The sequence below is a fragment of the Podarcis filfolensis genome, assembly GCF_964270895.1.
Source record: "Podarcis filfolensis genome assembly, chromosome: 3".
Classification (NCBI taxonomy): Eukaryota; Metazoa; Chordata; class Lepidosauria; order Squamata; family Lacertidae; genus Podarcis; species Podarcis filfolensis.
In genome coordinates, this window is record NC_139606.1 from 11,743,600 (window position 1) to 11,760,044 (window position 16,445).

Sequence of the window (16,445 nt, forward strand, 5' to 3'; positions counted from 1 at the left end):
GGGCGGCCTCCGCCATGTGCGGGGAGGCGAGTGGCGGAAGTGCCTATTCGTGCGACGAGCTTGGAGTGAGGGGGGTGGAGTGGCTTGAAGAGCAGCGCGCCTCTCCTCTCTCTTTGTGAGGACCAGGCTCCTGCGCAATTAACAGGGAAGATCTAGCCCGGCATGTTTTTTTGCATGGCTGTATATAGGCCCGTCGGCTGCGAATGGGTACCGGACGTCTCGGCGTTTGCGTGACCTTGGTGAAGCGTCATGTGTGCTGTTACCCAATGCTTTCTTCCTTCTAATTTGTTTTTATTTGCATTTTCAAGAACAGAGAGCGTCTTTAGCTCCCTCCTCGTGTCCCATTTGCAACTTCGTACCAAATGCAAGATGTCTACATATGACTTCCCTTCCATCCTTTTCCTGGTTCCTTCCATCCTTTTCCTGGTTCCTTTACTTTTCTGCTAGTCCATGTAATCCGCATCTTTTCAGTAATGCAATTTGTCATCTATTAAAAACTCTTACGTGTCTGGATTTGTCATCTATTACAAACTTATCTATTTCAACTCTTCTGGATTTCTTCGAGACCTGCTAAGCTATGTATTTGTCTATATTGGTTCTTAATATATTCAATAAACATTATCCATTCCTCCTTGTATATTCCTCCTCATCTTCGTTTTCTCTTATCCTGTTCATCAGAACAGCCGGTTCAGCATGTTGTTGTTGTTGTTGTTGTTTAGTCATTTAGTCGTGTCCGACTCTTCGTGACCCCATGGACCACTTCTGTCCTCCACTGCCTCCCGCAGTTTGCTCAAACTCATGTTAGTAGCTTCGAGAACACTATCCAACCATCTCGTCCTCTGTCGTCCCCTTCTCCTTGTGCCCTCCATCTTTCCCAACATCAGGGTCTTTTCCAGGGAGTCTTCTCTTCCCATGAGGTGGCCAAAGTACTCAAGAGTCTCCTCCAGCACCATAATTCAAAAGCATCAATTCTTCGGCGATCAGCCTTCTTTATGGTCCAGCTCTCACTTCCATACATCACTACTGGGAAAACCATGGCTTTTACTATATGGACCTTTGTTGGCAAGGTGATGTCTCTGCTTTTTAAGATGCTGTCTAGGTTTGTCATTGCTTTCCTCCCAAGAAGCAGGCGTCTTCAAACATTTTACACTGCCATTCTTCCTTAGTGGGTACTAGACTTCTTCTCCACCTTTGTGCCAGTAAGGCTTATAGTACAAGCTGGTGGGAATCGGTCCAGACCGGCTGGAACCGGTTGAAGCCGGTTTGAACCGGTCCAAGCTGGTTGGAACCGGTCGAGACAGGTTGGAACCAGTTGAAGCAGGTTTGAACCGGTCTAGACTGGTTGGAACCGGTTTCAGCCGGTCTAGATCGGTTGGAAGCGGTCCAGGCCAATTTAAACCGGTTGAAGCCGGTTTCATCCAGACTAGACCAGTTGGAACCGTTTCAGACTGGTTGGAACTGGTTGACGCCGGTTGGAACCAGTCCAAGATGCTTGGATCCGGTCTAGACCGGTTGGAACCGGTCTAAGCTGGTTGGAACCGGTCTATACCAGTTGGAACTAGCCCGGACCGGTTAGAACTGGTTGAAGCCGGTTTGAACCTGTCCAAGCTGGTTGGAACGGGTCTAGACAGGTTGGAACCGGTTGAAGCTGGTTTCATCCGGTCTAGACCAGTTAGAACCGGTTCAGACCGGTTGACGCCGGTTTGAACTGGTCTAAACCTGTTGGAACCGGTCCAGACCGGTTTGAAACGGTTGAAGCCGGTTTCATCCAGACTAGACCAGTTGGAACTGGTCCAAGCTAGTTTGAACTGGTCTAGACCAGATGGTACCGGTTCAGACCGGTTGACGCTGGTTGGAACCAGTCCAAGGTGGTTGGAACGGGTCTAGATTGGTTGCAACCAGTTTAAGCCGGTTTGAACGGATCTAGACCGGTTGGAACCGGTTGAAGCCGGTTGGGAGCGGTTGAAGCCAGTTGGGACCGGTTGAAGCCAGTTGGAACTGGTTGAAGCCAGTTTGAACCAATCTAGACTGGTTGGAGCTGGTTTCAGCCGGTGTAGACCAGTTGTAACCGGTCCAAGCTGGTTGGAACTGGTCTGGACCGGTTGGAACCGGTTCAGAACAGTTGAAACCGGTTCAAACCGGTTGGAACCCATCTAGACTGGTTGGAACTGGTTCAGACCGGTTGAAGCCGGTTTCATCCAGACTAGACCAGTTGGAACCGGTCCAAGCTAGTTTCAACTGGTCTAGACCAGATGGTAACGGTTCAGACCGGTTGACACTGGTTTGAACCGGCCCAAGCTGGTTGGAAGTGGTCGAGACCGGTTGGAACCAATTGAAGCTGGTTTGAACCAGTCTAGACTGGTTGTAACCAGTTGAAGCCAGTTTCAACCAGTGTAGACCAGTTGGAACCGGTCCAGACTGATTTAAACCGGTTGAAGCCAGTTGGAACCGGTCCAAACAAGTTTGAACTGGTCTAGACCAGATGGTACCGGTTCAGACTGGTTAGAGCCGGTTGACGCAGGTTGAAACCAGTCCAAGCTGGTTGGAACGGGTCTAGACTGATTGGAACCAGTTGAAGCCGGTTTCATCTGGTCTAGGCCAGTTGGAACCGGTTCAGACCGGTCTAAACCGGTTGGAACCAGTAGAAACCGGTTTGAACCAGTTGAAACCAGTTTCAGCCGGTCTAGACCGGTCGTAACCGGTCCAAGCTGGTTGGAAGCGGTCGAGACCGGTTGGAACCAGTTGAAGCAGGTTTGAACCGGTCTAGACTGGTTGGAACCGGTTGAAGCCAGTTTCAGCCGTTCTAGACCAGTTGGAACCGGTCCAGACCGATTTAAACCAGTTGAAGCCGGTTTCATCCAGACTAGACCAGTTGGAACCGGTCCAAGCTAGTTTGAACTGGTCTAGACCAGATGGAACCGGTTCAGATCGGTTGGAACCGGTTGACGCCGGTTGGAACCAGTACAAGGTGGTTGGAACGGGTCTAGATTGGTTGGAACCGGTTGAAGCCGGTTTCATCCAGTCTAGACCATTTGGAACCAGTTCAGACTGGTGCGAACCGGTTGATGCCGGTTTGAACCGATGTAAACCGGTTGGAACCGGTCCAGACCAGTTTAAACCAGTTGAAGCTGGTTTGAACCGGTCTAAACCAGTTGGAACCGGTCCAAGCTGGTTCGAAATGGTCTAGACCAGTTGGAAGCGGTTTGGACCGGTATAGACCGGTTCAAGCCAGGTTGGAACCAATCTAAACCGGTTGGAACCGGTTGAAGCCAGTTTGAATCGATCCAAGTAGTTTGGAACCGGTTGGAACTGGTTCAGACTGGTTGGAACCGGTTGAATCCGGTTGGAACCAGTCGAAGGTGGTTGGAATCGGTCGAGACTGGTTGGAACTGGTTGAAGCCAGTTTGAACCGGTCTAGACTGGTTGGAACCGATCCAAGCTGTTTGGAACTGGTCTAGACCGGTTGGAACCGCTTCAAACCTGTTGGAACCGATCTAGACTGGTTGGAACTGGTTGAAGCCGGTTTGAACTGGTCCAAGCTGGTTGGAACCGGTCCAAGCTGGTTCGAAATGGTCTAGACCAGTTGGAAGCGGTTCGGACCGGTATAGACCGGTTCAAGCCAGGTTGGAACCAATCTAAACCAGTTGGAACCGGTTGAAGCCATTTTGAATCGGTCCAAGTTGTTTGGAACCGGTTGGAACCGGTTCAGACTGGTTGGAACCGGTTGAATCCGGTTGGAACCGGTCGAAGGTGGTTGGAATCGGTCGAGACTGGTTGGAACTGGTTGAAGCCGGTTTGAAGCGGTCTAGACTGGTTGGAACCGATCCAAGCTGTTTGGAACTGGTCTAGACCGGTTGGAACCGCTTCAAACCGGTTGGAACCGATATAGACCGGTTGGAACTGGTTGAAGCCGGTTTGAACCGGTCCAAGATGGTTGGAACTGGTCGAGACCGGTTGGAACCAGTTGAAGCAGGTTTGAACTGGTCTATACTGGTTGGAACCGGTTGAAGCTGGTTTCAGCTGGTCTAGATCGGTTGGAACTGGTCCAGACCAATTTAAACCAGTTGAAGCCGGTTTCATCCAAACTAGACCAGTTAGAACCGGTCCAAGCTAGTTGGAACTGGTCTAGACTGGTTAGAACCAGTTAAGACCCGTTGGAACTGGTTGGAACCAGTTTCATCGGACTAGACCAGTTGGAACCGGTCTAGACCAGTTGGAACCGGTCTAAACCAGTTGGAACCGGTCTAGACCAGTTGGAACCGGTCTAGACTGGTTAGAACCGGTTGAAGCCAGTTGGAACCGGTCGAGACCGGTTGGAACTGGTTGAAGCCAGTTTGGACCAATCTAGACTGGTTGGAGCTGGTTTCAGCCGGTGTAGACCAGTTGTAACCGGTCCAAGCTGGTTGTAACCGGTCTTGACCAGTTGAAACCGGTCTAGACCGGTTTGAACTGGTTGAAGCCGGTTTCAGCCGGTCTAGACCAGTTGGAACTGGTCCGAGCTGGTTCGAACTTGTCTAGATCATTTGGAACCAGTCTAGACCGGTTGAAACCGGTCTAAGCTGGTTGGAACCGGTCTAGACCAGTTGGAACTGGTACGGACCGGTTCGAACCGGTTGAAGCCGGTTTGAACCTGTCCAAACTGGTTGGAACGGTCTAGACTGGTTGGAACTGGTTGAAGCCGGTTTCATCCAGTCTAGACCAGTTGGAACTGGTTCAGACTGGTTGGAACCGGTTGAAGCCTGTCGTAACCGGTTGTAACCGGTCCAAGGTGGTTGGAACTGGTCTAGACTGGTTGGAACTGGTTCAGATCAGTTGGAACCGGTTGAAGCCGGTTTTATCCAGACTAGACCAGTTGGAACTGTTCTAAGCTGGTTGGAACCGGTCTAGACCAGTTGGAACCGGTTCAGACCGGTTAGAACCAGTTGATACCAGTTGGAACCGGTCTAGACCGGTTGGAACCTGTTCAGACCGGTTTAAACTGGTTGAGTTCAAACTGGTTTGAAGCCAGATGAGAGGGCGTTCCACATGGTGAGAAGGCCGTCTGCCTGGTTCCCTGTAGCTTCACTTCTTGCAGGGAGGGAACTGCCAGAAGGCCCTCAGAGCTGGACCTCAGTGTCCTGGTTGAACGATGAAGGTGGAGACGCTCCAGGTATACTGGGTCGAGGCCGTTTAGGGCTTTAAAGGTCAGCACCAACACTTTGAATTGTTATCAGAAACGTACTGGGAGCCAATGTAGGTCTTTCAAGACCGGTGTCATGTGGTCTCAGCGGCCGCCCCCAGTCACCAGTTGCAGACGGATGTCGCGGACCCCGCAGTCAATTCGATCCATCAGGGCATCGTCTAAGTCTTGGATATCGCAGTGCATTGCAGCCTGTCGGAGGGCGGCGGTGTAGTTGTTAATTGACTCCCCCTCTGCTTGGTTCTGGTGGTAGAACGCATGACGGGCAGCAATCTAGACCGTTTGGAACCGGTTGAAGCTGGTTTGAACCGTTCCAAGCTGGTTGGAACTGGTCGAGACAGGTTGGAACCGGTTGAAGCAGGTTTGAACCGGTCTAGACTGGTTGGAACCGGTTGAAGCCGGTTTCAGCCGGTCTAGATCGGTTCGAACCGGTCCAGACCGGTTTGAACTGGTTGAAGCCGGTTTCAGGCGGTCTAGACCGGTTGGAACTGGTCCGAGCTGGTTCGAACTTGTCTAGACCATTTGGAAGCGGTCTAGACTGGTTGAAACCGGTCTAAGCTGGTTGGAACCAGTCTAGACCAGTTGAACCAGTCTAGACCAGTTGGAACCGGTGCAAGCTGGTTGGAACTTGTCTAGATTGGTTGGAACCGGTTCAGACTGGTTGGAACCGGTTGAAGCCAGTTTCATCCGGACTAGACCAGTTGGAACCGGTCTAGACCGGTTAGAAGCGGTTGACGCCAGTTTGAACCGGTCTTGACCGGTTGGAACCGGTTCAGACTGGTTGGAAGCAGTTGAATCCGGTTTGAACCAGTCGAAGGTGGTTGGAATCGGTCAAGACTGGTTGGAACTGGTGGAAGCCGGTTTGAACCGGTCTAGACTGGTTGGAACTGATCCAAGCTGTTTGGAACTGGTCTAGACTGGTTGGAACTGGTTGAAGCCGGTTTCATCCGGTCTAGACCATTTAGAACCGGTTCAGACCGGTTTCAAATGGTTGAAGCCGGTTTCATCCAGACCGGACCAGTTGGAACCGGTCTAAGCTGGTTGGAACCGGTCTAGACCAGTTGGAACTGGTCCAGACTGATTTAAACCGGTTGAAGCCAGTTTCATCCGGACTAGACCAGTTGGAACCGGTCTAGACCGGTTAGAAGCGGTTGACGCCAGTTTGAACCGGTCTTGACCGGTTGGAACCGGTTCAGACTGGTTGGAACCAGTTGAATCCGGTTTGAACCAGTCGAAGGTGGTTGGAATCGGTCAAGACTGGTTGGAACTGGTGGAAGCCGGTTTGAACCGGTCTAGACTGGTTGGAACTGATCCAAGCTGTTTGGAACTGGTCTAGACTGGTTGGAACTGGTTGAAGCCGGTTTCATCCGGTCTAGACCAGTTAGAACCGGTTCAGACCGGTTTCAAACGGTTGAAGCCGGTTTCATCCAGAACGGACCAGTTGGAACCGGTCTAAGCTGGTTGGAACCGGTCTAGACCAGTTGGAACTGGTCCAGACTGATTTAAACCGGTTGAAGCCGGTTTCATCCAGACTAGACCAGTTGGAACCGGTCCAAGCTAGTTTGAATTGGTCTAGACCAGATGGTACCGGTTCAGACCGGTTGACGCCGGTTGGAACCAGTCCAAGGTGGTTGGAACGGGTCTAGATTGGTTGGAACCACTTTAAGCCGGTTTGAACGGATCTAGACCGGTTGGAACCGGTTGAAGCCAGTTCGGACCGGTTGAAGCCAGTTGGAACTGGTCCAAGCTGGTTCGAAATGGTCTAGACCAGTTGGAAGTAGTTCGGACCGGTGTAGACCGGTTCAAGCCAGGTTGGAACCAATCTAGACCGGTTGGAACCGGTTGAAGCCGGTTTGAATCGGTCCAAGCTGTTTGGAACCGGTTGGAACCGGTTCAGACTGGTTGGAACCGGTTGAATCCGGTTGGAACCAGTCGAAGGTGGTTGGAATTGGTCGAGACTGGTTGGAACTGGTTGAAGCCGGTTTGAAGTGGTCTAGACTGGTTGGAACCGATCCAAGCTGTTTGGAACTGGTCTAGACCAATTGGAACCACTTCAAACCGGTTGGAACCGATCTAGACCGGTTGGAACTGGTTGAAGCCGGTTTGAACCGGTCCAAGCTGGTTGGAACCGGTCGAGACCGGTTGGAACCGGTTGAAGCAGGTTTGAACTGGTCTATACTGGTTGGAACCGGTTGAAGCTGGTTTCAGCTGGTCTAGATCGGTTGGAACCGGTCCAGACCGATTTAAACCAGTTGAAGCCGGTTTCATCCAAACTAGACCAGTTAGAACCGGTCCAAGCTAGTTGGAACTGGTCTAGACTGGTTGAAACCAGTTCAGAGCAGTTGGAACTGGTTGAAGCCAGTTTCATCCGGACTAGACCAGTTGGAACCGGTCTAGACCAGTTGGAACAGGTCTAGACCGATTTGAACTGGTTGAGTTCAAACTGGTTTGAAGCCAGATGAGAGGGCGTTCCACAGGGTGAGAAGGCCGTCTGCCTGGTTCGCTGTAGCTTCACTTCTTGCAGGGAGGGAACTGCCAGAAGGCCCTTGGAGCTGGACCTCAGTGTCCTGGTTGAACGATGAAGGTGGACATGCTCCAGGTATACTGGGTCAAGGCCGTTTAGGGCTTTAAAGGTCAGCACCAACACTTTGAATTGTGATCGGAAACGTACTGGGGAGCCAATGTAGGTCTTTCAAGACCGGTGTTATGTGGTTTCGGTGGCCGCCCCCAGTTGCAGATGGAACCGGTTGAAGCAGGTTTGAACCGGTCTAGACTGGTTGGAACCGGTTGAAGCCGGTTGAAGCCGGTCTAGATCGGTTGGAAGCGGTCCAGACCAATTTCAACCGGTTGAAGCCGGTTTCATCCAGACTAGACAAGTTGGAACCGTTTCAGACCGGTTGGAACCGGTTGACGCCAGTTGGAACCAGTCCAAGATGCTTGGATCTGGTCTAGACCGGTTGGAACCGGTCTATGCTGGTTGGACCCGTCTAGACCGGTTGGAACTGGTTGAAGCCAGTTTGAACCAATCTAGACCGGTTGGAACCGGTTGAAGCCAGTTCGGACCAGTTGAAGCCAGTTGGAACCGGTCCAAGCTGGTTGGAACCGGTCGAGACCGGTTGGAACTGGTTGAAGCCAGTTTGAACCAATCTAGACTGGTTGGAGCTGGTTTCAGCCGGTGTAGACCAGTTGTAACCTGTCCAAGCTGGTTGGAACTGGTCTGGACCGGTTGGAACCGGTTCAGAACAGTTGGAACCAGTTCAAACCGGTTGGAACCCATCTAGACTGGTTGGAAATGGTTCAGACCGGTTGAAGCCGGTTTCATCCAGACTAGACCAGTTGGAACCGGTCCAAGCTAGTTTGAACTGGTCTAGAACAGATGGTACCGGTTCATACCGGTTGACACTGGTTTGAACCGGTCCAACCTGGTTTTAAGCGGTCGAGACCGTTTGGAACCAATTGAAGCTGGTTTGAACCGGTCTAGACTGGTTGGAACCAGTTGAAGCCAGTTTCAACCGGTGTAGACCAGTTGGAACCGGTCCAGACTGATTTAAACCGGTTGAAGCCAGTTGGAACCGGTCCAAACAAGTTTGAACTGGTCTAGACCAGATGGTACCGGTTCAGACTGGTTAGAGCCGGTTGACGCAGGTTGAAACCAGTCCAAGCTGGTTGGAACGGGTCTAGACTGATTGGAACCAGTTGAAGCCGGTTTCATCTGGTCTAGGCCAGTTGGAACCGGTTCAGACCGGTCTAAACCGGTTGGAACCAGTAGAAACCGGTTTGAACCAGTTGAAACCAGTTTCAGCCGGTCTAGACCGGTCGTAACCGGTCCAAGCTGGTTGGAAGCGGTCGAGACCGGTTGGAACCAGTTGAAGCAGGTTTGAACCGGTGTAGACTGGTTGGAACCGGTTGAAGCCAGTTTCAGCCGTTCTATTTTTTTTAATAGATATTTATTAGAATTTTACAACACATAAAAAACAGACAAATCCACACAAAAAACCGAAAAATACACACTTAATAAAAAAGAAAAAGAAAAAGAATCCACTTTTAAATTTCAAGGTTCTATAACCCTCTTTCCTGACCTCCTCACATCTCCCTTTTTTGTGTTCCTCTTTATTCCATCAAATTCAGCAAATTGGAACCAGTTGAAGCCGGTTTCATCTGGTCTAGACCAGTTGGAACTGGTGAGGACCGGTTAGAACCGGTTGAAGCCGGTTTGAACCTGTCCAAGCTGTTTGGAATGGGTCTAGACTGGTTGGAACCAGTTTAAGCCGGTTTGAACGGATCTCGACCGGTTGGAACCGATTGAAGCCAGTTGGAACTGGTTGACGCCGGTTTGAACCGGTCCAAGCTGGTTGGAAGCGGTTGAGACCGGTTGGAACCAGTTGAAGCCAGTTTCAGCCGGTCTAGACCAGTTGGAACCGGTCCAGACCGATTTAAACCGGTTGAAGCCGGTTTCATCCGGACTAGACCAGTTGGAAGCGGTCCAAACTAGTTTGAACTGGTCTAGACCAGATGGTACCGGTTCAGACTGGTTGGAACCGGTTGACGCAGGTTGAAACCAGTCCAAGCTGGTTGGAATGGGTCTGGACTGATTGGAACCAGTTGAAGCAGGTTTCATCTGGTCTAGGCCAGTTGGAACTGGTTTAGACCGGTCTAAACCGGTTGCAACCAGTCCAGACTAGTTTGAACCGGTTTCAGCCGGTCTCGACCGGTCGTAACCGGTCCAAACTGGTTGGAACTGGTCTAGACCGGTTTGAACAGCTGGTTGAAGCCGGTTTCATCCAGTCTAGACCAGTTGGAACCGGTCCAAGCTAGTTGGAACTGGTCTAGACTGGTTGGAACCGGTTCAGACTGGTTGGAACCGGTTGAAGCCAGTTTCATCCGGACTAGACCAGTTGGAACTGGTCTAGACCAGTTGGAAACGGTCTAGACCGGTTAGAACCGGTTGACGCCGGTTTGAACCGGTCCAGACTGGTTTGAACTGGTTGAAGCCGGTTTCAGGCGGTCTAGACCGGTTGGAACCGGTCCAAGCTGGTTCGAACTTGTCTAGACCATTTGGAACCGGTCCAAGTTAGTTGGAACTGGTCTAGACTGGTTGGAACCGGTTCAGACTGGTTGGAACCGGTTGAAGCCAGTTTCATCCGGACTAGACCAGTTTGAACCGGTCTAGACCGGTTAGAATCGGTTCACGCCGGTTTGAACCGGTCTTGACCGGTTGGAACCGGACCGGACCGGTTTGAACTGGTTTAAGCCGGTTTCAGTCGGTCTAGACTGGTTGGAACCGGTCCGAGCTGGTTCGATCTGGTATAGATCATTTGGAACCGGTCTAGACCGGTTGAAACCGGTCTAAGCTGGTTGGAACCGGTCTAGACCAGTTGGAACTGGTTGAAGCCGGTTTCATCCGGTGTAGACCACTTAGAACCAGTTCAGACCGGTTTGAAACGGTTGAAGCCGGTTTCATCCAGACTAGACCAGTTGGAACCGCTCCAAGCTAGTTTGAATTGGTCTAGACCAGATGGTACCGCTGCAGACCGGTTGACGCCGGTTGGAACCAGTCCAAGGTGGTTGGAACGGGTCTAGATTGGTTGGAACCACTTTAAGCCGGTTTGAACGGATGTAGACCGGTTGGAACCGGTTGAAGCCAGTTCGGACCGGTTGAAGCCAGTTGGAACCGGTCCAAGCTGGTTCGAAATGGTCTAGACCAGTTGGAAGTAGTTCGGACCGGTATAGACCGGTTCAAGCCAGGTTGGAACCAATCTAGACCGGTTGGAACCGGTTGAAGCCGGTTTGAATCGGTCCAAGCTGTTTGGAACCGGTTGGAACCGGTTCAGACTGGTTGGAACCGGTTGAATCCGGTTGGAACCAGTCGAAGGTGGTTGGAATTGGTCGAGACTGGTTGGAACTGGTTGAAGCCGGTTTGAAGCAGTCTAGACTGGTTGGAACCGATCCAAGCTGTTTGGAACTGGTCTAGACCGGTTGGAACCGCTTCAAACCGGTTGGAACTGATCTAGACCGGTTGGAACTGGTTGAAGCCGGTTTGAACCGGTCCAAGCTGGTTGGAACCGGTCGAGACCGGTTGGAACCGGTTGAAGCAGGTTTGAACTGGTCTATACTGGTTGGAACCGGTTGAAGCTTGTTTCAGCTGGTCTAGATCGGTTGGAACCGGTCCAGACCGATTTAAACCAGTTGAAGCCGGTTTCATCCAAACTAGACCAGTTAGAACCGGTCCAAGCTAGTTGGAACTGGTCTAGACTGGTTGAAACCAGTTCAGAGCAGTTGGAACTGGTTGAAGCCAGTTTCATCCGGACTAGACCAGTTGGAACCGGTCTAGACCAGTTGGAACAGGTCTAGACCGATTTGAACTGGTTGAGTTCAAACTGGTTTGAAGCCAGATGAGAGGGTGTTCCACAGGGTGAGAAGGCCATCTGCCTGGTTCGCTGTAGCTTCACTTCTTGCAGGGAGGGAACTGCCAGAAGGCCCTCGGAGCTGGACCTCAGTGTCCTGGTTGAATGATGAAGGTGGAGATGCTCCAGGTATACTGGGTCAAGGCTGTTTAGGGCTTTAAAGGTCAGCACCAACACTTTGAATTGTGATCGGAAACGTACTGGGAGCCAATGTAGGTCTTTCAAGACGGGTGTTATGTGGTTTCGGCGGCCGCCCCCAGTCACCAGTTGCAGATGGAACCGGTTGAAGCAGGTTGGAACCGGTCTAGACTGGTTGGAACCGGTTGAAGCCGGTTTCAGCCGGTCTAGATCGGTTGGAAGCGGTCCAGACCAATTTCAACCGGTTGAAGCCGGTTTCATCCAGACTAGACAAGTTGGAACCGTTTCAGACCGGTTGGAACCGGTTGACGCCAGTTGGAACCAGTCCAAGATGCTTGGATCTGGTCTAGACCGGTTGGAACCGGTCTAAGCTGGTTGGAAACGGTCTAGACCTGTTGGAACTGGTTGAAGCCACTCGACTTCCGGTCAGCGCCAGCAACGGTAATGGCGGATTTCCTCTGATCTCCTGAGGAAATCTGCTTCGTGGAGCTAGGGTTCTACCGCTACGGCGAAGCGGGGACCCGAAAAAAATCACAGGCGGGGAAGCCTGTGAACTGAAGGCTCGGCGGGCTCCATTTGCGCCCCCCCCCGCTGCAAAGGAGCCTTTTTAAAGGCTCCGGAACATACCGGGGGTGAGCGGCGCGGAGCTGAGAGCTGTCTACCCGTCTCCGCGAAGCGAAGCCGCATGCCATGGTTGGAGAGCGCTGACTTCTTCCTTTGAAATTTGGACTAAAAGTAACAACCCGTGAGTATTACGGAAATTGGATATTAAAAATCTCCTTTTTTGATTCGGCACGAGCGGGGAAGGCGCAAAGAGGAAGTCCGTCTCCCCCTCTTGTAAACATTTTAAAGCAAGGACTAGATAACTAAGGTTGAAAAGAACATCTTCTTCGTGAGAAGTTAAAAGTAACTAATTTCACGTTTTGGCAGTATAAGTGAATGTGCTGGAGGATAAGAGTTAATTTTGAGAGTGGAATTGCTACCCCCCCCCAGGACCCGGGAGCGATCCGCGAGGGAGCCTGTTGGAGAGATTTAAAAGACTTTGACAGCTGTCAAACTAGCTGTCAAAGCTGAGAGGGAAAAAAAAGAGAGAGAACTTTGTTTCTATTGCCTCGGCTGGTCATATTTGTTACATTTAGGTAACAAATTGTCGAAAATTAAGGAAAATTAAGGACTTTTGGATTTACAACTGGAAGGAACACTAAGTAACCAGTACTCCCCTAGAGGGGGCTCTGGGACATTACAGAATGGCTTTAAGTGGAAAAATACAGACTGCATTTGAGAAGATCTTTCGTAGCCTGTGAAAACTTCAAGAACAAAGCATTGTTTTGGCTAGAAATGTTACAATACTGAATGAAAAAGCAAACAAACCTGCGGAAATTGGAAGGGACTTGACTCAAGTCTTTGTACCAGAACAAAAAGACTGTGTTTTTGAACTAAAAACTCTTGCAGCTGAACAAGAAAAGAAATTTGAGAAACTTGAAGAAGCTACACATGACAATTTAGAGGGAAAGGAAGGAGGAGCTATAATGCAGCAGAGGATTAAAGAAAGAAGCAAAAAACAAGATTTGGATTACAATTTTAAATATGGAGACCTGGCAGGCCAAAGGCCTGTAAAGATGGATATAAAGGAAAAGACAAATCTGATTAAAGTGGAAGCAGGAGTTTTTGGGACATTTGGACTTAAAAGAAGTAAAAAACAAGATTTGGATTACAATTTTAAATATGGAGGCCTGGCAGGAAGAAGTATGGATCTTATGGGACAGAGCTTCTCCGAGATTTGGCGTTTATCATAAAGGACTATCAAAAAAAACGGCAGAGAGGAAAGGAGAGAGACTTAAGGGCCTTGGATGTGAGGTCACCAGGCTGATACCAGATGGATTGATGGACATTGGTTGGAGATTGAAACCGGGAAAAGCGGGGAGTGGGGTTTTGGGTATCCAAAGGCGGTACAAATATATTCTGTTTTTTCTTGTAAATAATTTGTTTTGCTATTCCAGATTAAAATGGGGAAATCGTGAAATGGAATTGGGGTTGACTTTAGAAAAAGGTATTAGGAATAAGTTTTGATGTATAAAGATTGAGATTTATGTTAAAATTGGTTAAGCAAAAGGAATTAAACATAATAAGGTAAAATTTGGGGATAGGAACTTGTTGAATTAAAAATTGAATTGGAATACAAGAAGGGGAGATGTGGGGAAGTCCAGGAAAAATGTCATTGAAAGTTATATGTTTGTTTTTGGTTCTTTTTTTGTGTGTGTTTTGTTTTTCTTTAAATTTTTTGAAAACTTCAATAAATATTCTATAAAAAAAAAAGGAACTGGTTGAAGCCAGTTTGAACCAATCTAGACCGGTTGGAACCGGTTGAAGCCAGTTCAGACCGGTTGAAGCCAGTTGGAACCGGTCCAAGCTGGTTGGAACCGGTCGAGACCGGTTGGAACTGGTTGAAGCCAGTTTGAACCAATCTAGACTGGTTGGAGCTGGTTTCAGCTGGTGTAGACCAGTTGTAACCGGTCCAAGCTGGTTGTAACTGGTCTGGACCGGTTGGAACCGGATCAGAACAGTTGGAACCGGTTCAAACCGGTTGGAACCCATCTAGACTGGTTGGAAGTGGTTCAGACCGGTTGAAGCCGGTTTCATCCAGACTAGACCAGTTGGAACCGGTCCAAGCTAGTTTGAACTGGTCTAGACCAGATGGTACCGGTTCAGACTGGTTGACACTGGTTTGAACCGGTCCAAGCTGGTTTGAACCGGTCTAGACTGGTTGGAACCAGTTGAAGCCAGTTTCAACCGGTGTAGACCAGTTGGAACCGGTCCAGACTGATTTAAACCGGTTGAAGCCAGTTGGAACCGGTCCAAACAAGTTTGAACTGGACTAGACCAGATGGTACCGGTTCAGACTGGTTAGAGCCGGTTGACGCAGGTTGAAACCAGTCCAAGCTGGTTGGAACGGGTCTAGACTGATTGGAACCAGTTGAAGCCGGTTTCATCTGGTCTAGGCCAGTTGGAACCGGTTCAGACTGGTCTAAACCGGTTGGAACCAGTAGAAACCGGTTTGAACCAGTTGAAACCGGTTTCAGCCAGTCTAGACCGGTCGTAATCAGTCCAAGCTGGTTGGAAGCGGTCGAGACCGGTTGGAACCAGTTGAAGCAGGTTTGAACCGGTCTAGACTGGTTGGAACCGGTTGAAGCCAGTTTCAGCTGTTCTAGACCAGTTGGAACCGGTCGAGAGTGATTTAAACCGGTTGAAGCCGGTTTCATCTAGACTAGACCAGTTGGAACCGGTCCAAGCTAGTTTGAACTGGTCTAGACCAGATGGAACTGGTTCAGATCGGTTGGAACCGGTTGACGCCGGTTGGAACCAGTACAAGCTGGTTGGAACGGGTCTAGATTGGTTGGAACCGGTTGAAGCCGGTTTCATCCAGTCTAGACCATTTGGAACTGGTTCAGACTGCTGCGAACCGGTTGATGCCAGTTTGAACCGATGTAAACTGGTTGGAACTGGTCCTGACCAGTTTAAACCAGTTGAAGGTGGTTTGAACCGGTCTAGACCAGTTGGAACCGGTCCAAGCTGGTTCGAAATGGTCTAGACCAGTTGGAAGCGGTTCGGACCAGTATAGACCGGTACAAGCCAGGTTGGAACCAATCTAAACCAGTTGGAACCGGTTGAAGCCATTTTGAATCGGTCCAAGTTGTTTGGAACCGGTTGGAACCGGTTCAGACTAGTTGGAACCGGTTGAATCCAGTTGGAACCAGTCGAAGGTGGTTGGAATCGGTCTAGACTGGTTGGAACCGATCCAAGCTGTTTGGAACTGGTCTAGACCGGTTGGAACCGCTTCAAACCGGTTGGAACCGATCTAGACGGGTTGGAACTGGTTGAAGCCGGTTTGAACCGGTCCAAGATGGCTGGAACCGGTCGAGACGGCTTGGAACCAGTTGAAGCAGGTTTGAAATGGTCAATACTGGTTGGAACCGGTTGAAGCTGGTTTCAGCTGGTCTAGATCGGTTGGAACCGGTCCAGACCAATTTAAACCGGTTGAAGCCGGTTTCATCCAAACTAGACCAGTTAGAACCGGTCCAAGCTAGTTGGAACTGGTCTAGACTGGTTGGAACCAGTTCAGACCGGTTGGAACTGGTTGAAACCAGTTTCATCCGGACTAGACCAGTTGGAACCGGTCTAGACCAGTTGGAACCGGTCTAGACCAGTTGGAACCGGTCTAGACTGGTTAGAACCGGTTCACGCCGGTTTGAACTGGTCTTGACCGGTTGGAACCGGTCCAGACCGGTTTGAACTGGTTGAAGCCGGTTTCAGCCGGTCTAGACCAGTTGGAACTGGTCCGAGCTGGTTCGAACTTGTCTAGATCATTTGGAACCGGTCTAGACCGGTTGAAACCGGTCTAAGCTGGTTGGAACCGGTCTAAACCAGTTGGAACTGGCATGGACCGGTTCGAACCGGTTGGAGCCGGTTTGAACCTGTCCAAGCTGGTTGGAACGGTCTAGACCGGTTGGAACTGGTTGAAGCCGGTTTCATCCTGTCTAGACCAGTTGGAACTGGTTCAGACTGGTTGGAACCGGTTGAAGCCTGTCATAACCGGTTGTAACCGGTCCAAGGTGGTTGGAACTGGTCTAGACTGGTTGGAACCGGTTCAGATCGGTTGGAACCGGTTGAAGCCGGTTTTATCCAGACTAGACCAGTTGGAACCGTTCTAAGCTGGTTGGAACCGG

At 50.3% G+C, this 16,445-nt stretch overlaps 1 long non-coding RNA gene across 2 annotated transcripts in view; it reads left to right on the plus strand.

Moving 5' to 3' along the window:
* The window catches only part of LOC310759521, an 856,102-nt gene that overhangs the window by 366,885 nt on the left and 472,772 nt on the right, over window positions 1-16,445 (plus strand). The gene's annotated exons all lie outside the window — the stretch shown is intronic.